This window comes from Gracilinanus agilis, chromosome 6 (assembly GCF_016433145.1).
Source record: "Gracilinanus agilis isolate LMUSP501 chromosome 6, AgileGrace, whole genome shotgun sequence".
Classification (NCBI taxonomy): Eukaryota; Metazoa; Chordata; class Mammalia; order Didelphimorphia; family Didelphidae; genus Gracilinanus; species Gracilinanus agilis.
Genome location: NC_058135.1, coordinates 202,170,987 through 202,196,178, shown reverse-complemented (window position 1 = coordinate 202,196,178; position 25,192 = coordinate 202,170,987).

The window sequence follows — 25,192 nt, the reverse complement described above, 5'->3', positions numbered from 1 at the left end:
AAATAGGTTATTATTGAGGAGCTCAGACTTACTGATCAGAGCAAATATGCAAGGATAGAAACTATATAATTAATAAAAAACTATAACTACATAAAACTATAAAACTGTATCACTAAGAGAAATTATGTAAAATACCACTCCAGGCTATAAAAATTTAGCACCTATCAAGTACTAGCAGGTTGAGAGAATATGCATAAAGACCTGAATATAATATGAGTTGAGTGTGTCAGCAAAACTTGGGGAACATTATCAATGGACCTTTCCTTTTGATTTCGGCATGCCAGTCTCACAATCTCTGCAAATCAAGGATTCTATTTCAGAAACTGCTATCTTTCATAAACTAGTCAATAAAAAAAATGTACATACTACATAGAGAGACCTTAGAATATCCTGGAAAATTCAACACATAAACTGTACTGGACCTGGACTGTTATTATAGATATAGACATTATACATAATTTCCCAGGCATAACATTTATCTATAAAAATTTACAATGTTTTAAATAGATGTTTCTTTACCAAATACTCATAATCTCGAAGCTACATGGAGCAAAACTCTTTCAAAATATAAAGACCTAACAAAAGAAATCAAAAGCATGTGAAAACAGGGTACAATGTGTATCAATTTATATATCACTGCTGTTGAATAGAGAATGCTTTTAGTGATCCTACAAAAGATGAACTTGCATCCAAATATTCTTATTAAATTACCAAAGGCAGTTATTTTATCCAGCTGTGAAATAGTTTACAAAACCTTAAATATAAAAGAATAGAAGGACAGCAACTGTTGCAACCATTTCTTTCTGAATTTTATTTAAAAAAAAGATTGGAAATAGATGTGTAATGATAATAATAATATTCCATCAATCCCATAATGTCAAAAATTGATATTAAACAAGGCAATTTAAAGTCTGTCAGTTTAAGCTCTGCCTAGCCTTAAAAATATAATTATTATTCTTGATCAGAAATGAATATGACTTTAAGACCCATGAGATATCAAAACATCAAATTAATCACCTCTTATACATCTATACACATATATATGTAGAGAGAGAGAGAAACAGAAAAAGAAAGATAGAAAATTAGAAAGAAAAAGAAAGTGAAAGAGAGAATCAAATTATATGGATGTAGTGAAAAATATATGATAGAGCTATTTAATTTCATGAAAATTTTCCACATTTGTAGAAAAATTTATAATTGATAAGTATAAAATTCTTAATGTCTATCAAGTAAGAACAGAGACTGAAGACTTTGAGTCAAAATTGAAAGGTGACATTTAAAGAATGAAGGAATACTTAAAAATTCTTCTCTAAGCAAGACATCAAGCTAAAGGCTATCAAAGAGAAGGGTGAAATTATGTATGTTAAGAGACTGACTGGTATCCTGAAGTCAAGCTAACCAGGAAGAACAGATTTTGAGGAATTAACATTTCTCCATGTGATGCCTGTATTAAAAGCATACTTATGACATAAAAAAATAGATGACTACTGATCTGGAGAGTCCAAAAAAGCTAATGTTAATAATACATGGGTTATAATACACACACACATATTTATCAAGGCTGTGGATTAACTTGGACTCTAGAACTACTTTATGTTGTATAAAGATTAACACTTTCTCATCAAAAGAAAAAAAGGAAGGTTGATAGATCTTTTCAGAGTACATGATAATCAGGCTAAACATGTTACAGAAATGTTTTGGATGTAAAAGATCTCGTTTCATAAAACAATAGTGAAGACTGACAACAGTTATACATCACAATATTTGGTAAATGGAACAAGAAGCAGTTTACCTCTACATAGAGTCTGAAATGACTAAGTTCCAAGGACGAATTTTGTCTAAAAATCCTCTCTTCCATAAACAGCATCTAAAGTTAAAGTGGATAGGATTGTGCTTCATCTGACTTCTTTTCCTCTTCATTGCAATCATATTGTTCAATTTAACTATATTTTCTGGGAATTCAAATGCTTTGGGATTTGTAGGAAATGCATCATCTCGAGCAATAGTGTCACTTGACCTGAAGTCTACTCTTCTCTAGGAAAAGTTCTTTAGTGAACCAATCTGGAAAGGCATGAAAAGCATCACCTCTGTTGTGACAGTTATCATGGGTTTAGAGAAAATTGACACTTTGTCATCTCCTCTGGAACATCCCAAGTCCTAGAAAGGGGAGAGAGTCTGAGTGAGAGGATCATTGATAGGATTAGGAATTTAGTAGGCTGTTAGGTTTTGGAAGTTTTAGAGTATTTGTTCATAAGATAACAAATTCCTTATTGATGGAAATAATTGAGTCGAAGTTAGAAAGCCATTTGCTAGAGATGTCCTATAGGAGAATCATGTTCCATTTAGAAATTTTCACTAGATAGCCATTAAGGTTCTAAGTTTCAGTCCATAATCATGTCCTAGGAAGGGATTATTAATTTTGGTACCCTTTTTTCTGGTCAAGTTTATGGACAACTGAGAATAATGCTTTTTTAAAAAAACTAAATAATATTTCAAATATAGGCTAGTGAAAATAAAAGTGTATTTCCCCCACCTTTCCATGCAGCCCTTTGGGGCCCATTCGTGCTCAGATTAAGAACCCTTACATTAGGGAATCTTCCTATAAGATATTCCTAGAGGCTTTATTTAAGAAGGCTATGGGCTGATATTTAGAAACTTTACAGCTATTTTACTTTTACATATTAGCATCTCTCTTATTAGTTTATGCAATAAGCCAAGAAGGTATATACCCTTTTGGATTCCCCAGAATGGCTATCAGAAGCCCTTATATATAACAAGTGCTTAATACCTTTTTTAAGAAATTGGTTGATTTCTTTTTTTTTAGTCCATAGACCACAATTTCATTAGTGTCTACCTTAGCCAGACATTTGTCATCATCTTTTGATAACTACCCTCTCTTCTTGCTGATGTTATAAGAAACCATTGTATGTCCAGTTCCCAATAGGCAGGATAATATTTTCTTCCTCTAAATTTCCAAATCACTTTATGCTTCTCTTAAGGTACTTTCTCATCTGACCTTGAATTTTAATTCCTTACGTCTTGTTATCTCCCCTCCTGGACCACAAGTTCTGCTTGGATGAATGAATGACCAATAGCCCCTTCTTTACAAATCCAGGCAGCTTCTCATCTAAGCATCACATAATTTGCCATCCATGACCAAACTTGGTTTCAGTCCTAAGTATATATGTGCAGCCAGGATAGCCTAAAAGAGGAGGGCTTTGGGAGCCTGCGCTCTGTTTCTGGCTACATCTTCATTTCCTACAGCCCATTCTTCTTTCTGTGAGGTGTTGAGTGATAAGTAGTTGGTTAGACTTTGTGTTTTTCCCCAGTGAAAAACCACAGGAATAGCACTTCATAACACTGACACATGGTATTTGTAGGTTTTTTAGAGATGTTAAATATGTACACACAAACTGGATTCCATTCATATATTATATTCGCAATTTTTCCTTATCCTATGCCATAAGCAAAAAGTTATGAAAGCTTTTGTTGGCTGTAGTCTTTGGTTTTAAAGTCACCCAGTTTTATAGTCTTCTGAACATAGACTTAAAGATAGAAAGGATCTTTGAAATCATCTTGCAAATCGTTTCATTTTTTACAGAGTAGGAATCTAAGGTCCAATGACGTTAAGTGACTTATTCGAGGTGACAAAGATGATAAATCTCAGAGTAGAGGCTGGCACCCAGTTGTACTGATTCCATATCTAGCATCCATTCCATTTTATCACCATGTCTTTCTTGCTAACTAAAGTTTTTGGTCTAGACTCCCAAATTTGGCAAAAGCCACAATTCTATTCTACCAATGAACATCAAAAGGCAGAGAATTCATTTGTTTCTAAGCCCCTCACCCTCTTATTATATGATGTTCTATTTATTTTCCCTGTGAAAAGTGTGTCTGATTTTCCCAAGCTCAAAGGTCTTGCTCTAAGCAAAACTATGAAATTAGTGGTTTGTCTTAAATGCTACCTTCCTCCCCCTCTTTTCATCTCTTTCTTCCTCACATCTTTTCTGTCTTCAACAACCTCACCACAATCCAAGGCATCGAGTATGTCCTCTTCTTTCCTCTTAAGGGGATCCCATTTGGATTCAATATGTCAGGTCCTGGGCTGCAAGGATGCCAGCTTGCATGTTTGGAATCAATCAATATTGATACTCTGACCCTGCCTGCTTTTTCTTGCTTCTGGATGGCTTCTAACAAAGCTACTACATTCTTATTCACAAAATTTAGTTGTTTGCCTTTTTGCGGTCTGCTCCCCAAGTATCAGAACTTAGAGACTCAGGAATCATTTTCCCATTTGCCTATCCAGATTCAGAGATCTCAATCACACAACTTCCCAACACAATCAGGGTCCCTGCTAAGATGCATTTGTGCAACCTTTGTCTTTCATCTCAACTAGAATTTCCCAGCTGTGGACAAATATCTTTTCAGATGAAGATCAATTATCTCCTTTTCCTGGGATTATCCTCATTTTAAAAATTTTGAACTTGACAAACACCAAATAAAATAAGCATTACCATATTCAAAGCAGAACAGAAAAGGAGGGTTGTACTTTAAACTGTAGATTTCTATTATCTTTATTCTTGATTATTTCTTTTACTGCATTTACATTCAACTTACAGCTTTCAAAGCTGTTCTGATTATCTAAATTTCCTTCTGGTCTTCCCTGAACATATACATTTGAAAATAGGCTTTGAGTGATGATTTAAAATACTAGTAATAATTACAAAGAGTTATTAAGCTTTTAAAGCACCTTATGAAGATTCATTCACAATAACCCTGTGACCTGTGGTTATCATTACTAGCCCTATTTTTCAGTGAGGAAAACTGAAGGTCAGAACAGGTAAATGATTCAACCATGGGCATACACCTAGGAAGTAATGGAGGCAAACTTTACAAGTGAGGGCCAATAGTAAATAGCACTTTTTCCATCATGACACATATAAGGAGATGAATCCCAATCTCAGGTTATAAACAGGAAAGAAATCTGGAGATAGAATGTCTTCTTCCTTCATTCACATTATGCAGGCAACTAGAGAAATTAGCCTAGTTTTGTATGTTTAGGTGTGCTTCTATGATTCAAGGACTCTTGTATGATGTGCCAAGAATTCTGATCCATTTCTTTGGCAAACACCAATACAAGCTTTGCTGCCACCCCTGAGATGAACTCATATTCCTATACACAAAAGCCTGAATGCCAAATATGACACCATGGAAACAGCATTAGGATTTGCTATAGGAGATGAAAGTGACCCTGTTACTGATGCCCTCCTTAGATGAAACAACAGGATTATTATTAGCCATAAGTAGGCTGTGTTTGACTGTAACCAACTCAACTGATCAACATGGGTCACTTCTCAGCTCTCACAGCTTATTTCTGAGAGTTCAACAGCCTACCTGTTAGATTTCTTTTGAAATATATGCGAGCTCTCATTTACAAGATGCAGGCCCTCCTTAAGATATAAATGCTAGATCTTTAACAGAAATCATGTAAAGCCATTATTTCAAAAATTTTGACTGTGCCAATTGGCATTTTCACCCTGTCAGCTGAGAAGTGAAAGAACATTTTTAGAACATTAAAATTGGGTTCAGAAGACCTGGGTTTGAATTCTGATTACCACATAGTTTTATGATCTTTGAATAGTCACCTTTAAGCTCTCTAAGCCTTAAATTTTTCATCTATAAAATGGAAAAATTAATAATACCTTAGCTTCTAGGAGTCTGGGGAGCACTGAGTGAGAAAATAGAGATCAAAATGATTTTTAAGTGGTAAAGTTCTGCATAATAAGGAGATAACACTATTTACATGCTACATAGACATTATGTGACTACCATGAATCTTGAAAACATGATGAGACAAAGGAATGATAGAGATAGTAAGGCTGAAATAATTGTCTTCTTTCTCCCACTTCTATCTTAAATTCTGTTACTGACCCATGATAATGGTGAAATCATAATATTCTTTAAAAATGTATTTCTCTGTCTTTTATCTCTCATAGCTAATATGCTGAGCATCTGCATGTGGCGGTAGATATAGGTTCAGATTGGAGTCAAGTAACCTGAGTTCAAGTACTGCCCTGATATAGTCATGTGAATGCAAGAAAGTCATTTAGCTTTTTATTGTCCCCATGCAATCCTCTAAAATAATAAGCTGCAGAGCACTTTCTGATTTGTGTTGGTGGAAAGTGTTTCAAACTTGGAAACTCCCCACACAGATGAAGTCATAAGTTTGGACTAAAATCAACATGATCTTTATAAGATCTAATCTTAAGTAGCAATACAATGGAAGTAAAATGAATTCCCATTAATTAGAGAATGACTAAAGAAATTTTGGAAAAGACTAAACAAATTGTGGAATATGAATGTAAGGAAGTGACACTATGATGGAAGAAAGTGAAAATGAGAAATTTGAGAAATTTGGGAAGACTCATAAAAAAAATGCAGCATAGAAGCAAGTGAACTCATATACAGTGACCATAAAAATATAGAAGGAAAACAACCCTAAATAATATCAGAATTAAGATCAATGCAATGACCAGTCTTGACTCAATGAAACCAATTACCACTCTACTCTCGATAGAGGAATAGTAGACTAGACTGAAGAAAGCAGATGCTGTTAGACGTAGTCAAAGAGTGCTTTCTGTTTTGCTTAACTGTACTTTTAGTCATGGAAGTTATATGGCAAAATGTAACAGCTGTGTTCAAATACCATCGAACCAAAGAATTTGAAAGTTGAAAGGGACCTACACAGTGATCCAGTGTAAGCATTACATGAAAGCAACCCTACTATGCCATACCTAAGTATAATAGACCTCTCTGCTTAAAGACCTCTAAGGAGGTGGAATCCAGAACTTCCCAAAGAATGAGTCATCTTTTCTAAAGCTTAATCATTCAGAAGGTTTTTTCCCCCAAAAGCCAAGCCTATCTCTTTTGCAACTTCCACCAATTGCCTCTAGTTCTGTTGCCTAGAACAAACATAATGACTCTATTATCTAATGTTCAGTGGGGTCGGGGAATACAAAGATTTATTCTATTTGGCTGCCTTGTTGAAAGCAAGAAGGGAAATAATATGAGGTTGGGCTGCAAAGACAAGTGACGCCAGGATGTGGAAGGTTTTAAATCTTAAGAGGACAGTAGGAAACTACTAGAAAATGTTAAGGGGATGGTTGCTATGTCCACATCTATGGGCAAAAAATATTATTTTGGTTGTGGTATTAATGACACAAGCCAAAAAAAGAAAAATATTCAGACTGCAATATTGAATTAAGTTTACAAAATTTTCTTTCAAAATTATCAGTGAGGAAGTTTGACAAGTAAAAATGAGTATTATAGGAAAGAAACAATTTGAAATTGAAGCAAAAATGGGCAGGGTGATACCAAGATGGCAGAGTAAAAGAAGTGCCAAGACTGAGCTCCTCCAACATTCTCTTCCAACCAACTTTAAGATAATGACTTGAATTGAATTCTTGAGGAGCAGAGGCAACAAAAGGTTGGGGCGAGATATTTTTTCAGATCGAGAAAACTTAGGAAATTCAAAGGAGGAGATCGATCTTTGGCACTGAAGTGGAGGATGATCCAGAATGCACATGATGGCAGCACCAGCTGTGGGTCTTAGAAGTGTCTACAAAGCAGAAGTAGAAGAAACAGAGCAGTTTCTGAAGCTCTCAGGACAGAGATGGTAAGGGGAACAGACTAACTGGTCAAAAAAAGAAATTACAGGGGACCCCAGTGTACAGGGTGCAGCACCAGTCACTGCTTGGGCAAGTTCATTGCCTGGAGCCACTTCCAGGCAGTATCAGGATGGAGAGGAAAGCTTTTGGTTGTAAGGGACCACAGGCTCTGAGGAGCAGTAGCTTTTGTGATCTCAAGGGATCTGGGATCCTGAGAAACAAGAGTGACTGACTACAAAGGCTCAAGAGCCCTTCCAGGTTAAAAGATCAGAGTGAACACCAGGAGAACAGAGACCACACCTCTTCCTGGATAAAACCATCTTGGAAGCCCTGAAAACTTCCAGGTCCCCAGAACTGGCTCTGAAAATAGTAGGAAAAAAAGCCTGAAGTCTGGGACAATGCCCCCTACCAAGACATTGAACCTTAATTTAAAGTCAGATTTCCCTACCCCGTGATAAAACCACCTCACAGACATAAAAAAGTTGGAACATCTCTTGAAATGTAAAAGCTCCAGAAGACTATCCAGTGCTTGAGGTACTTTATAAGTCAGATTTTTACACCTGAGGCTTTAAATTTAGATGTCCTCATCAATCATTTGGCCTGTCTCACCTACACACACACACAAGCAATTTTCTCTGGTATATCCAAACCACTTATATTCACTCACAACTCAACAAACTATTCAATTAAATTAGTAATCTTGGTAAAACCAAGAACACTAGACAAATTTATCAGAGAAAGTAACATTCTAAACAAGTTCAACCCCCTAAGGTAAATGAGCCATTTCAGGTTGGAGCCTGTTTCCTCTTTCCTTAGTCTTCCTACCTACAGAAGAACCATACCTGACATCCAGTATATTATAATAAACCACCTGTCTCCCAACTGAGTGAGAGAAGACACAGGCAGTTTAAATCCCAATGGATCACCCTGCGGGGTGTAGAAAAAATTGTCAGAGCATTCAGTGATTCTCTTGATCATAACGGAATGGGTGATTGAGACAAGAACATGACTGCCTCCAGGGTCCTAATGTTTCCAGAAACTCTACTGTGTATTGGTCAAACATGCACCTGCCTTTTCCTGAAAATACCTGCACAGAAAAGGATATTATTGCTTAAATAAAGGCCAGTTCTGCATCTATCCCAAATAGGTGAAAGGAGGAATAGAGTTTGGCTAGCATTTCTTTCTCTTCCTTTTCCTTTTACTTCTCTAAACTGCTGCTTCTTCTTGTGTGATGTCCATAAAAAAACCAATCCCGGCCAAGGCAACCAAAAAATGCCCTTCTGGAAGTAGTAACTCCAAATTTCTGGGACTACATTCGACAAACACAAACCCTACAATATTGTGAAATGAAGAATGATGGACCCGTACAGACTGTGTCATCAAGTCATATATTGATATAGAGACCAACTGGAGGAAATTTGCTTGGGTTTGAAATAAGTGAGTTATTTCACTTTTATACCTTTTGCCAAACTTCTCTCTTTTTTCCTATAGTTTAATAGGTTCAGCAAGAGTAGTATAGTAACCACTTCCATTTCTAAAGAAGTTGGCCACTAACATTCTCCTTAGATATCCTTCCATGCTTGATGAATAGACCACTGACAACCTTCTAGGAGAAAATAGGAAAATAATCTGAGCTGATGCTGTCTGTGCTGACCAGTAATTAACTTTTAGATCAGCATACGCTCCTTTTTAGCTCACACTACTAAAGACAGCTATCTCTTGAATGCAAATTATTTGAAGGTTAATAGTAATTTGTTAATAACTTTTTTCAGGTTAAAAAATTTTAGTCTTTAAAGTCTTCCTACTATTTCTCAAACTAAAATCACTTTGCCAGTTGCTTCTTGACCTTCCATAAATTCTCTACATCATTAAAGTTTCTGGTTCTAGTATTCTAATGAATATCAGACCAAAATTTTTGGAGAAAGCTTTGTAGTCACCATAAGCAATGTTTCCCTATTTCTATGTTTATTTATCATGCTTATTTCTTAGTGACAGGGTCAGCCAAAAACAAGTTTTATCCAAAGAGTTTAAATACTAAACATCAGTTAGGGGAAACCAAATCCCATCTTTCCCCCAGTTCCTAATTTATGCCCTTTAGTGAGCAAAATGATTTAGGGATAGATGGTTTTCAGTTCTCTGTTCTCAAGATTCTGCCACATTCCTTTTCCAAAAAGAGATAGCAATGTATCTTTGAAAGCAATGTGTTATCCTTAGAAGGAGCTATAGAAAGTTGAAAAAAAAAAGTATGGCAAAACAGTAAACAGATTGTTGTAACCCAAAATAGGATTTAAACTTGCTTTTATTTTGGAAAAAAAGTTAGGTTCAACTCAGATATTTTAAAGGAGATTTTTTTAAACTTATGCCTAAACAAAAATTATACAATCACAAAAATTGCTGGAATCTTGGGGATATCTCTCTTCTAGGCTTAGTTTTAATTTTAAATATCTAAAATCAGATAACATCAGCATTGAAAGGGATTTTTAAGAGAACATCTATTCTAGAGGTTCTGAGATTTGGGGTCTATGAACTTTAATATATACACATATGTATATATAAGCAACTGTATTTAAATATAATTTGTTTTCTGTATAATCTATTTCGTTTTAGGCATTTAAAATGTTATTCTGAGTAGGGATTCATAGTCTTCACCAAATTTCAAAAGGAGCATGATTCAAAAAGGGTTAAGAGGGGGCAGCTGGGTGGCTCAGTGGATTGAGAGTCAGGCCTAGAGATTGGAGGTCTTGGGTTCAAATCTGGCCTCAGACACTTCCCAGCTGTGTGACCCTGGGCAAGTCACTTGACCCCCATTGCCTACCCTTACCACTCTTCCACCAAGGAGCCAATACACAGAAGGTAAGGGTTTAAAAACCCCTTTTTGTTTAAAAAACAAACAAACAAACAAAAAGGGTTAAGAATGCCGGACCTATTCAATATTTTTTTTATTTTATAAATGAGAAAGCAAAACACAGAGATAAACTGATTTGTTCAAGGTCACATAGCTAAAGGACTCAAACCTTTGACTCTGGACTCGAAAGCTGATATTTTCAAGGGATACAGTGCTTTTCACTAGATCACAAGGATTCTTTTTTGTTCAGCACCAAGTCCTTAGCATCTAATTCTAGATTATTCCTCTTAGGTTATGGACTTCAGCAGTAGATACCAAGTTTTAATAAAGGCTTAATTAATACTAAATATAACAAGGACTCTTTATGGTTTCTACATGTTTTACATCTTTGTATTTATCAAACAGTGTGTCTTAAATGCCCACGTTCATTACTGATTACATTACCATTACATCATTACATTATAAGAATTATTTACTTTAGTTTTATTTTTATTGTCATGCAAAACACAGTTCCATATTGGTCACCCTTGTAAGAGCTCTCTCACACAGAACCAAAACCCCAAAATAAAACCATAAATACGCTGATGTGAAAGACAATTCCAACAGTCCTTTCTCTGGAGAAAGGAGTTATTTATAATTTAATCAAATATACTGCATAGTCTCACAGATATCATATTCCTTTTTTTTAAACTAGCAACACAAGAAAAAAGATCTTTCTTGAAAAATAAATGCTTCTTCTTTATCAACTCTGTCCTTTAAATAAGTATATTTAGTATCTTGTCCATATTGGCATATGTAAACTAAGACAACGGGGCAGTTATGACTCAGTGGCTAAGATCGCTGGACCTCGAGTCAGTAAGACTTGAGTTCAAAGCCAACCAAAGACACTAGCTGTATGACCCTAGGCAAGTCACTTAACCCTGACTGTCTCAATTTCCTTGTCTATAAAATGAGCGGGAGAAGGAAATGGTAAACCACTTCAATATCTTTGCTAAGAAAACTTCAAATGGGGTTTTGAAGATTTGGACACATTTGATTTTTTTTCCTAATTTCTTTTGGTATTTTTATTACTCTTCAAGGGTGCCAATGAACCACTTTTCACTAATTGTAGGGGCTATATCTCTGGTGTCACCTTTACAACCTTTCTGTAATATTTAACACTTGAACTAAACCCACTTTTTCTGACTCCTCTCCTCTTGTCTTTTGTGACAATCCTGTTCTCTTTCCTTTCCTTTTGCTTCTCTGATCATTTCTCTTTTGGCTCCTTCACTGACCTTTCTTTCTCTTTCCACTAATTATTTCTGGGTATCTCCAAGGATCTGTCCTCAGTATTCTTCTGTTCCCTGAGAATCACTTAAACTGAGAGTGGGAAAGGAATGTGGAGGTCATTCATCCCACCCACATCTTAACAGGAATCCCTCCTTCAATATGTACTGCGAGTGGTCATCAAGCCTTTCCTTGAAGACTTCCAGTGGGGATGTGAGGGAAGAGTGGCACACACACACACACACATACACACACACACACACACACACACACACACACACACACACACACACACACTCCCTATCCTCTTAGTCCCAAGGCAGCTTTTTTCCCTCTTACTTTTGCATAGCTGTCTTTATACTTCTCCCATACTGAGCTCAGACATTCTTGAAGTTTCAATTATTTCTTATATGTGGATCAAACCCAAATCCTTATATTTAGACTTAATCTTATCCCTGAGCTCCAGACCTGCATCTCCAACTTCCTGACAGATACCTGATATACCCTGTTTGTATGTCAATCTAAACATAGACAAAACCGAACTCGCCTCTTCCACCCTCTCATTCTCCTAAAATATTTCTTTCTTTTTAATTTCCCAATTTCCCATCTTCCTTGCCACTCAGGTTTGTCACTTTGGAGTCAGTGAGGCAGTCAATAAGCTTACTATGCGTTAGGCATGATGAAAACTGCTGGGGATAGAAAGAAAAAGAAAAACATGATCTCTGCTCTCAACGTGCTCACATTCTAATTGGGAGGACAATATATGCCAAAAATTATATTTAAAATATAAATAAAAGTACAGGCAAACTCTGAGATATTACAGGTTTGGCTCCAGACCACCATAGTAAAGTGAATATTGCAATCAAGTGAGTCACTTATTTTTTTTGGTTTTCCAGTGCATCCCAGTGCAACATAGACACTATATTATTTATACTATACTATAGCTTATTAAGTGTGCAATAGTCTGATGTCAAAATTGTACATCCTTTAATTAAAAATACTTTTTTGCTAAAAAATGCTAACCATCATCTGCCCTTCGGTAAGTCATAATCTGAAAATAAGACAATGAAATGTAGCACATCAATTGGGTCTTCCTTTCACTTGGACACTTAGAAGTCTGTGTAAGGTTATTAATTGGCCTAATTTCTATATTGTTGTAGCTCAGGGAATAGAAAGGCCCAAGGAGAGGGAGTCTGGTAATGGGCCAATAAGTGAAAAAGTCAGAAAACACATTTATCAAAATTTTGCAATTACAATAGCGATATCAAAAATCCCTGATCATAGACCACCATAATATAATAATAGTCAAAAGGGTTGAAATATTGCGAGAATTACCAAAATGTGATACAGAGACATGATATGAACACATGCTATTGAAAAAAAAGGTGTCAACGTGAAGAAGCCAGTGGAAATGCATGTTGGCTACAGGGGGCAAGAGGTCAGAGAGAGAGAGCAAGAATATGAATCATGTAACCATGGAAAAATTTTTTTCTAAAAGATAAAAAAACACCTGATAAAAAAGGTGTCAATAGACTTGCTTGATGCAGGATTACCACAAACTTTCAACTTGTAAAAAACACAATATTTGAGAAATGCGATAAAGTGAAGCACAACAGAACAAGATATTCCCATTGAAGGTATTCCATTTCAGAGGGATGTCACCAGCAGTTGGTGTGTGGGGAGATGACTGGGAAAAGATACTGCAGGAAGCTCAATTTGAATGGCTATATCAAGGAAGTCAGGGAAAACAGGTAGTAGAAATGATGGAGGAGAAGGTATTGGAAGCATGAGAATAAGCAATAAGTGAAAAGAGATGGAGTGTCATTTCTGAGGAATATCAAGTCACTAAATCTTAGATTATGTGGAGGTACTAAAGCTTAAGAAGCTAAGAAAAGTAGTAAAGTGGAGAAGTAGATACTAAGGAGGTAGGAATTTCAGAGTTGATGTGATCTTGTGGAAAGATGAGTTTCTGGGGACAATGATAAAATCCAGGAGGGCAACCAGTCGAGAAATGACGAGTTGGCTGCCCTGGGTTTCCATCAAGTGGGAAGAGATTAGTAAGTGCCTATTTTTTGACTGACTGATGGATGGTGTCAAAGACTGAAGAGAAGACAAGAAGGAAAAGGAATCATACTTGACTGTTCTTTTTCTTTTCCTGCTATATTTCAACTAATTTTAGGCATATAGGTAGCACAGTGGATAGAGTGCTAGGCTTGGAGTCAGGAAGACTCACTTTTCTAAGTTGAAATCTAGTCCTAGACACTTACTGGCTGTATGATCCTGGGCAAGTCACTTAACCATTTCCCTTTGTTTCTTCATCTATAAAAATAAGCTGGAGAAAGAAAATGATAAACCATTCCAGTATCTCTGCCAAGAAAATTCCAAATGGGATCATAAAAAATCAGACCCAATTGAAAAATGACTGGACAAAATCCAACTAATTATGCCTTAATGAACCCATTCTACATGATTCCTAACATTATTCTCCTCTTTTTTACTCCCAATGCCACCATCCTACCTTAAACTACGGCAAAAGATAAAGGGATCTCCTTGGCTCCCAAGTATCATCTCTCCAATGTATATTCATCTCACAGTTATTAGTTATTTGCCTAGTGCACAGCTCTTATCACACATCACTTCTTTATTCAAAAACCTCTAGTTACTTTAGTTACTCCGCAATTGAGTTCTAAGCTTACTTTTCCAGCTTCATCTCTGTCACTACTTCTATTGCAGTCAAAGTGATCTATTTGCCTTTTCTTGTTGTCAACCTGCTTTCTGCCCTTTTTGTCCTTTCCATTCCCTTCTCTGCAATAGTAATTCCCATTATCTGTCCTAACTCTATTTTTTTAATTTTTCTCTTCCTTTATGATCCTCTTCCATGAAGTCATTTCCAATGCCCCCTTCTTTTTCTATCACTATAGTATTTAAATTTCTCTTGTGTATTTATATTCTTTTTTTAATGTTTATCTTACATCTTAGAGTAAATACTAAATATTTGTTTCAAAGCAGAAGCATAGTAAGGGCTAGATAAATGGGGTTAAGTGACTTGCCCAGGGCCACATAGCTATTGTGTGCTTGTATTCTAATTTGAGAAACATTCCTTCATGGAGCATAGAGTGTTGAATCTAAACCAAGAAGTCTTGAATTCACATCCCAACTGTGAAATTTAGTACCTGTATATTCACAGGAAAGTAATTTACACTCTGAATTTATTTCCTCATTTATAAAATGGAGATAATAATATCTGTAATAAAGACCTAGTAGGGTTTTGTGGAAATTAAATGAAATCATATATGTAAAGTTCTTTTCAAACTTATTTGCTCACTAATTGATGGTGTCAAAGTCTGGAGAGCTATTTAAAAAGAGCTATAAATGCCTGAAATTATTATTATTTGTGAATGTGTCTCATTTTCCTCAGTGTTAACTCCTTCAGCATGGGATCTGTTTCATTCCATCTTTATTTTCCCTCATGCCTGGCATATGACTAAGTATATACTTGGTGTTTAATAAATGTTTGTTGAATAAATTACTGGAGGAAGTCTAGAAGGAAGGGGGAAGGATAGATCAAGAGAGAGATGTTAGGAGAAAAGACATCTGAAAGAGTATGCTTGACTTGTCCAAAAGGGCACAAGGTCTTCAGGATGTGGATCATAAATTTAGAGCTTGAATAGACCTTAGGAGTCATTTAGTTCAACTTCTTCATTTTTTGAATAAACTGAGGTCTGAAGAAGTCAAATAATATGCCCAAGTTCACACAGACAGAAAGTGATAAAGCCAGGATTCAAACCTGACAGGAACAGCAATGGTATATCATTTGGGAAGCTGGGCTATGATTTTCTACAAGTGAGAGTTGTGAGGACAGCAACCTATGAGTCTGGTGAGGTTTGTAGGCATGAGTGGACAAGACAGACAGCCAGGGCCGGCGGTGTCTCCTTTGTGTATAGCATGTATATTTTATGTCTTTGCCGGTTGTCTTCTCTTTGAGAACAGTGTCAAGGGAGTTAGAGCGCTGTTTGTGAGTTGCTCTGTGTTTTTGGCAGTTCTGACTGGAGCCCAAGAGTCCATAGCACATCAAGGGAGAAAGGACATGATGGCCAGATGTGACCAGGGTCTTAGTAGATAGTGAGCCTTTGAAAACACTCTTCCTGAGCTCTCTCCCACAACAAGGACATATCAGTGCTAGTGTTGGTTGTTGGGGGACCTTGACCATTGAAATCTCGGGCATACCAGAGTGACCCACCTGAGGAGGAGACCTGCTGCTGAATTTCACTGCTCATGCCTTTACTCTCTTCCCGTCCTAGTTTATGATCAAGTCCCCAGGAAAGAGGTTGGGGAGCTTGGTCTCTGAGGAGACATATCCATATTTCCCCATGCCATTTTATAGCATTCACCAATGACAATTGGCCATTGTGTGTTGAACTTTAAGGAGACATTTCAAGGACATACTAAAACAAAGTCTGAACAACACAGTTGGGAAACCAAAGTACCATTTGCATGAAGCTTTGCGTGGCTGATTTTACTCCATCCTACTTTTTCCTTTTTGTTCAAGTCTCTCATGATTTAAGTTTCTATTACATTGTCACATACTTGAGCATGTTTGTGACCTCTGATTTCTCTAAACTGTTTCACAGAAGCATAGTAAGGGTCTAACACAAATATAGATTCTTCTGAGAAGTAGCAATATGAGGAATTAAAAGAAATGTGATGAGATTTGTATGAATGGATTCAGAATTCAATAAACAAAAGAACTTTATATATACACATGCCTATTTTTATTGTACTTTGCTTCATTGTGCATCACAGATATTCCATTTTGTTTTTGTTTTACAAATCAGACTTTTGTGACAACCTTGTGTTGAGCAAAGTCTACTGGTACCCTTTTTCCAATAACATGTACTCACATCATATGTGTCACGTTTTGGTAATTCTTATAATATTTAAAAATTTTCTTTATAGCTATTATGATGATCTATAATCAGTCATCTTTGATGTTATGATTATAATTGTTTTGAGGTTCCAGAAACTGTACCAGTATAAGATAGCAAGTAATTTGATAAATGTATATGTTCTGACTGTTCCATTGACTGGTCATTCCCCATCTTTCTTCTATTCCTTGAGCCACAACAACATTAAAATTAGGCAAATTTATAATCCTACAATGGTCTCTAGGTGCAAGAAAGAGTCAGTCAATACTTCATTGTTGTCTTATTTTAAGAAATTGCCAGTCATCCCAAGTTTCAAAAACCACCACTTTGATCAGCAGCCATCAAGGAAAGAACCTCCAGGGTAAGGGGTAAAAAAGATTATGAATCACTGAAGATTCAGATGATGCTTATCATTTTTTAGCAATATAGTATTTTTCCATTAAAGGCTGCATATTTTTAGACATAATACTATTGCACACTTAATTGACTACATTGTAAGGTTACCATAACTTTTATATGCACTGTGAATCAAAATATTCATATAATTCACTTGATTGTGATATTCATTTTATTGTGGTGATCTGGAACCAAACCTACAATATCTTCAGGTGTGTCTGTAATTATTACAATAATGCATATGAAAATATTGCCAATTGAAAAACCAGGTAAGCTCCAAGAGGAGAGAAAAATGAAACACAACTCCCTCCTGTTGTCAGAGAATTGGGAAGTCTACTAGGGCAGAGGATTATATATATAAGCAGACATAGTTTCTATATTGAGTGTTTTTTATCTGTCTTTTTTATAAGGAAGAGATTTATTTGGAAGGGAGAGGTAATTCTAGAAATAACTTTGATGGAAATATTTTTTTAATTAAAATTTTCTTTAAAACTACAATTTTTAATGATTCAAGGCCTAATGAAAGGTACTAGAGTTATAAAGCAAAAATGAGTGTCCATGAAGATTGCATTCTACTTTATTTATTCATTCATTCATTTAATTCAGTCATATCTGACTTTTTGTGACCCCATTTGGGGTTTTCTTGGCAAAGATACTGGAGTGGTTTACAATTTCCTTCTCCAGCTCATTTTACAAATAAGGAAACTGAAGCAGAGTAAGTACCTGAGTGGAGAAAGAAGAGGATATTGAGGATGATGATGATGATTGATGATGATGAAGATGATGATGTTTGATTATGATAGTAGTAGATGATGATATGGACCTAGGCTGAACCACACTTTATTCCCTTCCTAGTAGTTCTTATTCTATGGACTTTGCCACCATGACCAAGGAACCGCACCCTGGAATCCCTCTCAGGGCTTTCTCAATCTGGATCTTCCCCTCTATCGGGAGAGGGTCTCTTTTTCCAATGGTGAGTTCCTTCTTGGGATTTCCATTTTGGGAATGGTCAAAGGCTGTCCATGTATCATCCCATTCCTGACATCTACTTTTCTGAACTTCACCACTTCTCAGTTTTTTTTTATATGTTGTTTTCCCCATTTGAATATAAGATCTTAGAATGAAGGGAGTATCTTTCTTTTTATTTGTATGCCCAGCCTTTTGCATAGTTCTGGGCAAATAGTAAAAGTTTAATAATTGCTTTCTTCCTGCCAGATATCCCAATTTCTGTTAAAGGCACCACCATCCCTCTAGTGCCTATGCTTCAAATCTTACTCTCTGAACACTCCACATATCCAGTCAATTGTCAATATTCCTTACATCTGACTGCTTTTCTCAACTCTTGCAGATGGTACCTTAGTTCAGTCTTCATTGCCTCTTTTGTAGGTTTTTGTAGGTCTCTTAATTATTCTCTTTGCCTCAATTTCTAACAGATCTCATCCATTTTACAGACTGTTGCCAAAGCAATTTTTCTTAAGTATTGATCTGACCATGGGATTCCCATACTCAACCAACATAAGTGGCTTCTTATTTGTTCTAGAGAAAAGTATAATTTCCTCTGTCACCTTACAATCTTTATATAACTTGGCCTCAACCTATCTTTCCAGATGCATTGGATGTTACTGCTTTTCCTTCTCTCTCTAATTCAGACAAATTGATCTTGTTCTGTACACATGATGCCCCATCTCCCTTCTCTATTCATTTTCACTAGCTATTTGAGTCCTACTATTTGCCAGGAATGAAAGTTAAGCTCACTTGCCAACCACTTTCTCCTTTTGAAAACTAAGATACATGTCTCTCTTTTATGACACCTCTTCTATTCTCCAGGGTTTTTCAACAATCACGAACAATGGATTAATGAATATGTTATTTGGGGAAGTTCATCAACAACTCATAATTTGAACTCTTTAAGGGCCAATGGGTGCTCTCATTTACATTGAGTTTCAATTCTGTTAACCCTTTCTTACGTTCTTCTCTGAAAATCATCAGCTGGTAAAGAAAATAAATTCAACATTGCTTCATCCAAAAGTTCCCATTATTTCAACTTTGGTAGTTAGTTTCTTTCTTATTGATTAAGTCAAGGAGTTTTATAGGAGCTACCTTTGTTTCTTCCTCTATCTTTTGAGGCATGGAATTGTGGAAAAATCAAGACAATTTAAGAACATACCAGTGCTTTCGCTTTGAGGAGCAAAACAAGGAGGAAGAGGAGAGAAGAGGGTAAGGAGGGATGGGCTCTTGCAGATGTCTGAATGATTAAGTCTTCATGGCCACTCTGTCAACCCATGGACAAGTTTTGTGATTGGCTCATTGAACCCATTCAGCTTAGTACAAAAAACTTTAACTGCCTAATAGTTCATTAAAAATCACTTACTAATCAATGACTATGTACATCATCCATTTCCTTCTTCTGGTTAAGTAGCTCTCTTTCTTATTATTGTTTCTACTTCTCTCTCCATTGGTCCTTACTCAAACATTCTCTACTATTCTTCATACCTTTGATTTGGAGATATCGACATAGAAGGAGTCTTTTCTTAAAAAATATCACTTCACAGTTCTTTTGATTGAATCTGTTTCTTTGGAATTAAGTACCATTTAGCCTTCCGATTCCATATTCTAGTCAGTAATTTGATGGTGGTTGTTGTTCAGTCAATTAGTTGTATCCAACTCTTCATGAACCCATTCTGGGTTTTCTTAGCAAAGTCTACTGGAGTGATTTGCCATTTCCCTCTCCAGATCATTTTTATAGATCAGGAACTGAGGCAAACAAGGTTAAGTGACTTGCTGCTAATGTCTGTAGCTGTATTTGATCTCAGGTCCTTCTGACACCAGGCCTGGCCCTTCTATCCATTGCATCATCTTGTTGCCCCTTTGCTATTTTTTTTTAAATTTCCTTTGTTTCTATTCTTGAAACCCTTCCTGAGAGTAGGCCCTTGAGCCCTTGCAACTTTTCCCTTAGCAGGCAGACCCATCTGCATTTGGTGCACATGTAGTTTTCTAGACAGTAAACAGATTACAAAAATAGTACATTCTCTGAAGGTCACTGGAAACTTGCCCTCACCTTCCATGGCTGCCAAAACTGAGATCCTCAGCTCTGTGTGTAAACTCTCCTTGGTATCTGCATTAACCAACTGCCTTGTTATCAAGCCTGTTCACTACACTAGGAGACACAAGGCTGCTGATTCTTCTTCCTTTTTTTTGAGAATGGGCTTTCCCATACTGATTTTTGGTCTCATCTTCAGTTGACAGACCCCTGCTATATTCCTAGTGTCAACAGTCAATGCTTCCAGCTTAATCTGTGGGAAGGTCTTCAAAGGATATCCATCTTCCAGACACTTATCTCTTACTTTTATCTCTTTCTGTTTGTCCACCTAAGCCTTGTCCTGACTGTGCTACACTCTCTAGTGTCCCTCTTTATAGTTTAAAAATTATTAATCAGTCATTATAGTCATGTTCGACTCTTCATGATCCCATTATGGGGTTTTCTTGGCAAAGATATAGGAGTGGTTTGACATTTCTTTCTCCAGTGGATTAAAAAAAAATAGAAGTAACTTGCCAGGGTCACACAGTTAGCAAATGTCTAAAATCAAAATTTTGAACTCAGGTCTTCAAGTCTCTAGGTCCAGTGCTTTATCCACTAAGCCATCCAGCTGCCTCCAAAGGCAAACAGAGATCAAGTAAATTGCTCAAGATAAGAGAGTTAGTGAATGTCTGAGGTAGGTTTAGAACTCAGGTTTTCCTGATTCCTAGTCTAGCACGTTATCCACCGAAGCACCTAGCTGTCTCATGGTTACAAATTAGAACTATATAACAAAAATATTAACAGACTCTTAAAGAGGAAAGATTGATATGTGTTTCAAAGCACCTCTGACTCAAGTTAAATTATTCAACTAACCAAAGTGGAACGAGTTCAGCTACCTTTAAAAAGCATCTCAGTCAACTTTTTTCAAGCATGTCTATTTTATAAGTATCTTCTAATGGCTCTATAGCTTTATGTGTTTTGCTTAGCCTGAATCAAAGGCCATGAGATAATTTTGACAGGAAGTATCAGGTACCACTTCAAATGGTTAGGTTTCCACAAATGAACCCATAAAAATATTCTGAGGTGCAAAATGGAAAATAGCTCTAATGAAAACAAACCACTTTTCAAGTTAGCATAGAGTATAAACTAAAATAGAGAATTTTTAATTACTAATACAGTCCTCTTTCTACCATACTTTGTAAGTGATGTTATCTATTTGTAATCTAAACTAAAATAAAATCTAAAAGACTTAAATCTAAAAAAAATCTAAAAGAAAATCTGAATGACACTAGGGACTTTTTAGCTGAAATAATCCTCTTCTTCTTTATCTTCATCTTCTTCAAGTTTCTTATTACTGGGCATGGAATAATTATTAAATGATTGCTGAATGATCAAACAAGTTGATATTTCTTCAATAGTTCCGTATTTAAATAAAACAATGACTTCATCAATGAGGACACTCCCTCCATTGATATAGATGGCTATCCATCCACACTTTTTCAGCCCATACTTTTTTCTATGCCTTCTTATAAGTCATCTGCAAAAGAACTTCACAATATACTCAAGGGCTTCTAAGTATTTTAACATCTATGAGTGCCAGTGCACTCTGTGGAATACTATCTGTTTTCACTACATGACAGACCCTTTCTTTTTCAAGTTATATATTTCCTTGACATCATAGAGTTGGGCACTAGATAATATCTGCAAAATGAGATGTTGGAGTCAGTGACCTGTAGGATTCCTCATGTCTCTAAATCTATTATCCTAAGAACAGTATGAATCCCAGGATGCAGCGGTAACTATGATCTAGAGTTCTTTACCAAAGGAAAAGGGTAGAATAAGAAGACCATTTATACAAATTTCATATCTGCATTTTCTTGGCAATCAGGAAAGACTTCATGGGGCATCTGAGCTGGGCCTTGACTGACGATCAGATAGCAACCAGAAGAACAGAGGATGAAGTTCACACTAAGTATGAAAACACGGTAGAGGGAAAAGGCATAATTAGATTTTTAAAAAGACCAGCAAGTCTGCAGGACCATAAAATGCATAAAGAAGATGAAAGGAAAATAAGGCTGGAAAGTTGGGGTGGAGTGAGATTGGAGAAGATCTTTAAAGCATTGGCAAATCCTTGTATTCTAAATGGTAGATGATAGGGAACCACAAGGGGTTTGGGTACAAGAAAGTGACAGGATAAGACTTGGATAATAAAAACATATAATGCTAACTGTGTGAAGGGGAAGAAATTGGAGGCAAGGAAGCCAGTTATGGTTATGAAGATAGTCCGTGTATCAGGTAAAAAAAAATAATAGTAGTAGTAATAGTAATTGATTTAAGGTTTCCCAAATGATTTAAATATATTAGCTCATTTGATCCTCACAACTCCATTAAAAGGTAGAGGAGGTTATTTCCCCACTTTATATAACAAGAGTAAATTTCCAGACATGTAATTCATTAAATTAGAATCCTGGGATCTTTGTTGTGAAAATGGCATTTAGGGGGGGCAGCTGGGTACCTAAGTGGATTGAGAGCCAGGTCTAGAGACAAGAGGTCCTAGGTTCAAATCTGGCCTCAGACACTTCCCAGCTGTGTGACCCTGGGCAAGTCACTTAACCCCCATTGCCTAAAAAAAATGGTATTTAGGGAAATCAGGGTAAATCTCTAATCCAGTGTATAAATCTCTTCTCCCACATCTGCAAGTTATTCTTTAGTCATTGCTTGGAGAACAACAGTCAACAGGAAACCATGCTATTGTAAGGTATTAGGGGACCATTCTAATCAATCATAAAAGAGGTCTTTAATCCACCTACTTGCAGCTTCTACTCATTGCTTCTACTTCTTTCTTCTGGATCCAAGTCAAAAAGGCACACATGCAAGATCTTGCAATATTCATCTGAAAGAGAATCTGGTAATAGGGCAAATGACAAATAGCAGAGTAATTTATATGGGGAGACAATTTTGTGTTCTGTCCTTAGGCATCATTCCGATTCCTTCTTTTCCTTCCTATTTTATTTTTTCTTCTTCACAGAATATATCCCTCTAACTGTCCAAAGTCTGGACATTTACAGAATTAATTAATTTAGACAATGTTCCCCTTAGAGAGTTAGTAGGAAATATCTCATTTTACAACTGGGGAAACTTAAAAGGCTATATTTAGCTTTCATGTTTTTTCCTAGCTTTTACAACCAGAGTCGGCACTAGGAAAAACTGGAAAGAGCAAGGTTTATTTTGAGTTTCTAAATTTCTCTCTATCCCTCCCCACCTTTCTCCCATCATTGATTCAAAGCCCTGTCTCCCTACTCCTCCAGGCAGTGATCCTGCCTCTTGGCTCTAGACATTTCTTACTCTAATCAAAACTTTTAGTCCCTCATGTTTGTTCTTTCTGTTAGTGACTAATGATGATCTGTTCCAATGAGGCACATTAATGTATTAATAGAAATTAATGAAAGAGGCAGAAGATTCAGTAATATCACTTCAAGTGACCTTAGATAACTCACTTGAACTCTGAGATGAAGATGTCTCCTATGAAATGGATGAGAGGAGATAAATGCCTCATAACTGTTAGTCTGTTTTTTATTAAACAATTAAAAATTTCTTTGAAAAGTACTGTCTAAAATTAAGTTAATTATTAAGAGCTATTTTGCTTAATTATATGGCAACAAATGTGAAAATCTAGGTGAAATGGGTGAATATTTACAAAAATATAAATTTCCCAGATTAACAAAAGAGGAAATAGAATACTTAAATAATCCCATCTCAAAAAAAGAAATTGAACAAGCCATCAAAGAACTTCCTAAGAAAAAATCCCCAGGGCCAGATAAATTCACAAGTGAATTATATCAAACATTTGAAGAACAACTAATCCCAATACTATGCCAATTATTTGACAAAATAAGCAAAGAATGAGTTTTACCAAATTAGATGCAAAAATCTTAAATAAGATGCTAGCAAAAACACTCCAGCAAGTAATCATGAGGATTATTCCCTATGATTAGGTGGGATTTATACCAGGAATGCAAGGATGGTTTAATATTAGGAAAACTATCCACATAATTGACCATATCAAGAATCAAACCAACAGAGATTGTAAGATTATTTCAATAGATGCAGAAACAGCATCTATTGAAATACAACACCCATTCCTATTGAAAACACTAGAAAGCATAGGAATAGAAGGGCCTTGCCTCAAAATAATAAACAGTCTATATTTAAAACCATCAACATATGTCATCTGCAATGGGAATAAGTTAGATGCCTTCCCAATAAGATCAGGAGGGAAGCAAGAATGCACATTATCACCTCTATTATTTAACATTGTACTAGAAATACTAGCAGTAGCAATTAGAGAAGAAAAAGGAACTGAGGGGATTAAAGTAGGCAATGAGGAAACTAGACTCAACTCTTTGCAGATGATGTGATGTTCTACTTAAAGAATCCCAGAAAATCACCTAAAAGGCTAGTGGAAATAATTAATAACTTTATCAAAGTTGCAGGTTACAAGATAAACCCACATAAATCATTAACATTTCTCTATATTTCCAACAAAACCCAACAGCAAGAGTTAGAAAGAGAAACTCCATTTAAAATCACTCTAGACTATATAAAATAATTTATCTACCAAGATAAATACAAGAATCATATGAACACAACTACAAAATACTTTTCACACAATTAAAACTAGATCTAAATAATGGGAAAAACATAATTGCTCATGGATAGGACAAGCTAACATAATAAAAATGACAATCTTACCCAAATTAATCTACTTATTCAGTGCCATACCTATTAAACTACCAAAAAACCTTTTTTTATAATTAGAAAAAGTTATAACAAAGTTCATCTGTAAGAACAAAAGATCAAGAATATCAATGGAACTAATGAAAAAAATGTGAAGAATGGGGGCCTAGCAATACCAGATATTAAATTGTACCATAAAGCAGCAGTCATCAAAACAATATGGTACTGGCTAAGAGATAGAAGGAAGGATCAGTGGAATAGACCTGGATTAAATGATCTCAGGAAGCTAGTGTTCAATAAACCCCAAAATTCTAGCTTTGGGGATAAGAACTCACTA